Genomic DNA, 7,648 nt, shown 5'->3' with positions numbered 1-7,648 from the left:
ATAATTGGGCTACATGAAGTTCATCCCTAAGTAAGTATCAAACCAAAAGGTGATGGGTTCTGGAGGTGGGAGCGTAGGTAGCCCATGCTCCAGGGGATAGCCTCACATTCACTCACATATGAACAACACCAATAGGCCTCAGTGAGTTAAGAGAAGAAATGGGCATGAGGTTGGAAGGGGAACCATCCTGGGGAAAATTCAAAGTAGCAGAAGGATGGGTATGCTCAAATTATATTGTATACTTTTATGAAACTCCCAAAAAGTATTTAAAATAATTCAAGAGTAAAAAAGGATGACCCCATCTTAGACTACTAGCAATAGTTGAGAGGGTGCCTGAACTGGCTTACCCCAGTGATCAGATTGTGAATACCCTGTCATCATAGAGCCTTCATCCAGTAACTGATGGAAGCAGATGCAGAGATCCCTGGACAGGTGCCAGGCCAAGCTCCAGGATTCCAATCGATGAGAGAGAGTAGGGATTTTATGAACAAGGGACATCGAGATAATGATGGGGAAATGTACAGAGATGGCCAGCCAAATTAGTGGGAACTCATGAACTGTGGACAAATAGCTGAGGAGCCCCCATGGGACTGGACTAGGCTCTCCTGGATAGGCGAGACAGTTGTTTAGCTTAGTTGTTTAGCAAGGCAGTGGAATCAGGATCCATCGTTGGTGTGTAAGTGGGCTTTTTGCAGCCCAGTGCCTATGGTGGGATACTTTGTGCAGCCTTGGTGCAGGGGGGAGGGGCTTAGACCTGCCTCAACTGAGTATACCAGGCTGTGCTGATTCCACTTGCCTTGGAGGAGGTGCAAATGGAGAGTAGGTTGGGGGAGAGGAAGAAGTGGGGAGGGAGGAGAGGGACATCTGTGATTCATATGTAAAATGAATAGAAAATTTCTTAATAATAAAGAAAAGAAAAAGGAAATAAAATAGCATGAGTGGGTATGTTAAGTTGACAATTTAAAAACTGTGACACTATCTTAATGTCTCATTATGTCCTATTCTATATTATTGTTCATTTCATAATCTCTGAAAGGCAAGACAAGCTACTCCTCCTCATGTACAAACAAAGAAAGTATTGTATTGAAAAGTTAAGAATATATTCAGGAATCATTTACAAACTAGAACAGTGGGGCCAATGAGTCATGCTAAAAAGAGGAATACAGTTGTCAGTTTTGTTACAATTTCCAGTTTTCTTAATTATAAGGTATATTATTTCTATTGTTAGATTCAAACATTGGAGGAGTAGCTGTTCCCCATTGTAACTGTGTACCCTGACCCACACCACACTCCAACTTACTCCAGTTTAACTTCATTTTTTTCATGTCTCTAAACTCTTAAACACATGGACACTCACTGTTATCCACGAGAATAAGCCACTTGATATGTAAAATTACCAGAACAAATTACAGCCCAAATTTGGAAAGAAATTTCTTTCTCCTCCATCCCAAAGACCATCTTAAAAATTCATTTTTAATAGTTTTCGTCACACCTATTAGTTGTTTTTTTTTTTTTTTAAGGTCAGGCCACCAGTTGAAGAAGTTGTATTATGATAGTATAATCAACTCATTTTTACTTCAAAGTGATTAGACAGAAGTCACAATAGCATGCAAGAAATGACTTAAGCCCTTTTGCTCTGGATTTTAATGAAATCAAGTCCCCATAGGAAGGAGTAAGATAGGCCCTTTCTTAGGAAAGGGAGTTCAACTTAAATTTAGCCAGTTGCCAGTTAGAAGGCTTCCTTTAAACAGGAATCTCTTGACATCCAGAAATGTCTGCAGAATTTGTTTTTAAAAATTTCTAAATTATAATTTTAAAATGTTTCAAATACATATTCAATCAATTCAATTTGTGTTTCAGTCCAACCATGCTTCGAGAAATCAGTTTAAGGAAGGGTAAGGATGGAGTATCACTTATTTAATCAATTAATTCAAGCTAGAAATAACTGCATATTTACTTAAAAATGGTACAGATGAAATGGTATTGGTGGCAATAGAAAGTCTGTAAAATTTAGCAACTTCAGAAAGTTAATATAGCAACATGAAAATAAATATTAATTCTTGATAATGAAAATGATTAAATATTGAAAATGATTAAATATTGATAATTAAATTCAGTAATTTAGTCATAGTGATTTTTTTTAAATTATGAATTTGGGCTGATCAAATGCCTCAGAGAGGAAGAGAGCTTGCTGCCAAGCTTGGTAATTCTGAAGTGGCTCTCTTCCAAGCTGTCCAGTGACCTCCACACACACTGTGGAGTATAGGGTGTACACACCATCTCAGAAAATGAGAAAATAGATGAAACTTAAAAGTGCTTTAAAATCATGAATATTTGTTGAAGTAATCACTAAATAAATGAAAATAAAATGGGTATTCAATCAGGTACATGAAAAATAGAAAATGTAATTTGAATGGAATTATGTCCTATGCTTAACTTTTAGAAAATCCCTGAAAACTGTTTGAGGTTAATTCCTTATATTATCATGTTCCTAGAGCTTTTAGCTTAAGGTCTATAGAAACAGTCTTTGGTGCACCATAGAGTTCCCCAAAGCATGTGAAATTGCATGCAAAATTTGGTGTCTGTCTGAAGTGATGAAGCATCCTTACAAGTGTTCTGATTGATGTGAAGAAGCCCAAGGTTCCGTTCTAGTCCTAAAGGAATCCGTCCCTCACCCTGTAAATTCACAACCAGTGGTCCAGACCTCAGAGGGTACAAGCCCCCTTCAGGGTGATTTATCAGTTCCGGCTTTATAAAATAGAAGCTGTCCTAGGCCCGAGTCAGGACACAGGCTTAGACATCTCTATGATCTAGAGAACCACTGTCTGGAAAGATTATTCTTATTGAATGACAGTAACTCTTTTATCACATATGCAGTTCAGACTCATAGAAAATACATGATGATGTTGCGAATCTTTGGGAGAAGTTAGGTACTTTCCATAAATAATGTTGGGGGTTCCGGTTATCCTTCTTAACCACTGGTGAGTAGAAGAGATGTATCCTGCAAGTGATAGACACTCCATTTTAAAGGAGGCACATGGTGGAAAATGAAATCTTCCACTATACAACCACAGTTATATGTGGTTCTTTGGACCCCCACATGTGAATGCCAACATATGTGAGCCCAGAAACTTATTGGAAATTCTAATTGATTTGGTCTCCTTTAATGCTAATTAATAATTCACAGAAGAAAGACCCATTAAACAAAAATCAAGCGCTCTCAGGGAGACAGGTCCAGGGTCTCCACTGCCACATGGGCCCCTGCGGATGCCACCACCTTTCCCACCAACCCCTCACCATATCTGAGGAGCTCTTGGTGACCATGTCCTACATGTATGATGATTTCACTGCTGTGTCTGTCAAGAGGTGTTCAAGACACCATGGAGGACCACAGCCTGTCAGCACGTTTCTTTTAGAAAATGTTTCCTGACTGCAATGAGAAAAAGTGGAATACATTGTCCCCTATGTCATGGAAGTATGACTAGAAGAGAAAGAGCATGTCCAGAATGGGCCTTAGATCTTGAAGAAATCATGAGGAAGTTTTGGAATAGGTGCTGGTGCCATTCAAAAAAGATTAAATTCTACTACACAAGACAGAAACATTTCAAATCTTGTAAGAAGTAACAGGATGAATATGATGCTTCTTCTGTCATTCAAAACTTCGAAGATTTCTCAAGATTCAGCAAGGAGCAATAATAGGAGTGAGGTATCTTCATCTGGTAATACAGAAATTTACCAAGAGAATACAAGAATATTCAACCAGATGAGGAAGCTGAGGATCAAACTGCCATGGAAGTGTCTTTTCAATTAAGCATCTGATGTGTCTAGACATCTCTGCATATTTGTACCTATAAGTGCCATTGGGGGAGACAACAAATAGTCACCATTTTAGTAATTTTCTGTGCATATTAATAAAAATAATAATCCAGTCTACTGTGTTACATTTTTATTTGAAGCAAAGGTGGGCCACTCTAAAACAATTTAAAAAAATGAATAAACAAAAACCAACCAAACAAAAAACCTACAAATTGATAACACACAAAAATAAACAATTGAAGAAATTATACCTTTCTAGCCATCTACTCTATTTAATTTTCTGAATGTTCATTTCATTTATTGATTGTTTGTGGTGGGAGGTGTATGCATATGCCATGTCATATTTGTGGAAATCAGATGTCAGTTTCCAGTAGTCTGTTCTCTTCCTCTACCATGTGGCTTCTGGGTGACAGACATAGGTTGTCAGAGTTGGTGGCAAACACCTTTATCTGCTCAGACATGTTGCCAGTCCTATGACCACCTATTCTTTAGGAAAAGTGTATTTTTATTTACTTTTCACCTGAAACATACAATATCCCATCATCTGAATGTTGGCTAAGTTACATTATAATGAAGAGAGGGTAAAATATGTACAAATGTGCCTAATTTTTAGCTATTCAGAATCTTGACTTCTGCCCCTCTGAGTCTCACAAATAGCTACTGGCCAGTTGGAAATCTTTTTTCTCTTTGACTCCACGTATACCACCTCAAATCCTCAATGATCTTTTGGATAACAGATGATTTACCAAAACCATTCTATAAATCTGCAGCTTGTTTTTTTTTTGTTTTGATTGCTTGTTTTGTTGTAATTTTTATTATTTTATACTCATTTGCTTTCATTTTTGTGTCACCAATATTTAATTAACTATTTAGTTAAAATATGGCAACAGTTGTCTTACTATGACACAGTGGTTATGTCTGCTTATACCTGAGCCAAACAGAGTGAGTTTGATTCTTGTCTCAGACACCCAGAGTGCTGTTTTGAGGAAGATTCCTATCTCTGCTGGAGTTCTGTTGTTGTTTTTTAATCTGTAAGTAGAATATGAAAATACCTGTGCCCAGAGATACTTGTGATGGTAAATGAATAAGTGTAAAAACTCAGACAAGTGAACAAATAGCGATACTAACCTATAAATGTCCCAGTTAATGTCCTCATATGCCATTTACATCCAGGAGCAACTCCAGAAGACTATATAGATAGTTGGGTCTCTGTTTCCTGTTTCTGCATCAATTCCTGAAACAAAGAAAACTTTAAACTTATTGATTCGAATAGCTTTAAATCTTGCTGTCATTGTAAGTATTGTTTATTATTGGGTATTTCAAGAGCACAATCTACCAATACTTAAGCTTCTGAACTCATTACTATAAAGTATTAAAACGCATAGATGCAGCCTAGATCAAGAGGCTTGACTGTAGGAGACTTACATTGCATAGCATGATGCCATTACATTTGTTGATCCTCCCCAATGCTATGGAAAGCAAGGATAATTAGTCAATCAGTAATTCAGTCCTTCGCTTTTTTATTTTCCTAATGTAGACTTTATTCTTTACCTCTTTCCATGTGAATTACGCATTACTCATATATATTAAGTAATTCTTCTATATTGCTTATATATTGCTGTCATATAAGCCAAATGAGATATTCCGTTACTAAGTCTGTGTTATTACCTACACTGGATTATCAAGTTAAGTCTCCTCTTTATTCTTGTTGCCAGTAACCAAACAAGTATCAGCATAAACAAAGGATCTGAATAAGAAATAAAAGAGTAAACTATTGTGTTTTAGAGATCACTTACCTGCTAATGTGATCCTCATGTCATTGCACATGAGACACCTACACATATGAGAAACATCTCTCCTATTCTTCCACTGTCCCAGGCTAGATGCAGAAAGAGATGAAGCTGGACTATCATGCAACTGAGTGTGAGAGAACAGACAGATATTTTTTTATCTTAAAAGAACCTTCTGAATTTCCTTGGTGTCAAACTCGAGTTTCATAAATTATATCATAAATTTATTATATTTTAAACAACCAAGTATATTTTAAAGCATAGGAAAATACTTCAAATTTTACTTGTTTCAGTTGTGAATAAGCTAGAATTTAGACGTATTTAAGATGATGTTAGGCTGCTTATTCACTTGACATGAATTGTCCTTTTGACATCTATAAGTTCTGGATGAGATCCTGTTTTCATTTCTGATCCTGGTAATTCGTGCTTTCTCCTTTTTCTCTGTTACCAGTTTTATTAGACATAAAAGAACCCAAAAAACCTGAGATCCCCATTGTTGATTTTCTCTATGCTCTCCCTATTTCATAAATTCCTTTCTAAGAACTATTCTAGCTATATGCCATAGTTGTATGCTCCAGTTGTATTCTCAAAGGTAGTCAGCTTCGTTTTATTTAAAATATCCTTTTTGGTTTCTTCCTTGACCTATGGATTATTTCATAGTTACATTGTTTTATTTTCCAATTATTCCTGAGTATTTTAATTTTAACTATGTTATAGATTTCTTGTTTAATGATGTTACCAACTCCCCTTTACTATAGTCCATGTTCTTTCTGCTTGTAGGAAGCTGTTTCTGCGTTTCAGTCTGTTGATGTTCCACAGGCAAATGAGAAGGATGTGCACCCTGTTGATGAGAGTTGGAGCTTTGGTGGGTTGATAGTGGCATTACGTCCTCTTTATCCCCACTGACATACTTTCCATCTCTTTCCACTAGTTATGAAGAAAGCAGTGCTAAAACCATTAGCATATTTCTCACTGTTACCCTTTCATTCTGGCAATTTCCCTTTCACATATTTGGAAGTTGCTTTATTGAGATTGTACACATCTAGTTTAGAATTTTGTTTTTCTTTAGGATTTTCATGTTGTCTTCATTATGACTCATAGTTTGAAATGCTGATTTGTGATACTCTTTATCCACAACCATTAATATAATCTCACAAGATTTTACACACACACACACACACACACACACACACACACACACACAAATGCATATATATATGCATAAACTTACATACATACATATATACAAATACATGTATACACACACATACACACACACACACACACACACACACACACACACACACATATATATATATATATATATATATATATATATATATATATATATGTATTTTGTGTGTGCTGGGGGTGGGGTTGAATTTCCTTGAGGAAGAAAAAGTGAAACAAATATTTTGGAATGCTTTCTTTATGAAGTCTGACAGAGCTATTTGACTAGAGTTTTAGTTCATTGATGTTAGTGTAACTACTTGTTTACATGGATTTAGACTATCTTGAAACTTGATTTCTCCTTTCTTATTTGCTTGCTCTCTATGCTTCTATTTCTTTTTAGATTTCTTTCACCTACTTCTCTACATCCCATTTTAAAATCATGAATCCTTGTACTAGGACATTGGTTTCTCTAGAGATATGAATACAATCTTTGTTGTCTCAGCCACAAATGCAAACATTCACCACATTGCCAAGACATCATGATCTAGCAACAGTGTGTTGTTGTTTGGTACCCCTCCTCTTGTAACTGGTTTTCCAGAGTTTTTAAACATACATACCCTGATAATAGCATATCACTCTAGCATTATATTTTAATAAACCATAGACCCCCCAAATTTAAAACCTCTGTGTGTCCACTTCTACTTTCTGTATATAATAATTCATTTTATTTATATGAATTTTAAGTTTCTGATATCCTTTATTCATGTCTGCTCAATTTTGATTCTATTTAGCATTATATTCTTTCAGGCTAACAATGTGGGTTTTTTTTTTTGATATTTTCGGAGAATTTCTTTCAGGGTTGGACTGGA

At 35.9% G+C, this 7,648-nt stretch overlaps 1 pseudogene; it reads left to right on the top strand.

Moving 5' to 3' along the window:
- Positions 1–3,253: 3,253 nt before the first annotated feature.
- LOC121831574 (E3 ubiquitin-protein ligase RNF138 pseudogene) lies at positions 3,254–3,819 on the top strand (annotated as a pseudogene).
- Positions 3,820–7,648: the final 3,829 nt, after the last annotated feature.

This window comes from Peromyscus maniculatus, chromosome 8 (assembly GCF_049852395.1).
Source record: "Peromyscus maniculatus bairdii isolate BWxNUB_F1_BW_parent chromosome 8, HU_Pman_BW_mat_3.1, whole genome shotgun sequence".
NCBI lineage: Eukaryota > Metazoa > Chordata > Mammalia > Rodentia > Cricetidae > Peromyscus > Peromyscus maniculatus.
Note: the sequence above shows the minus strand (reverse complement) of the source record. Positions and strands in the feature narration are given on the sequence as shown.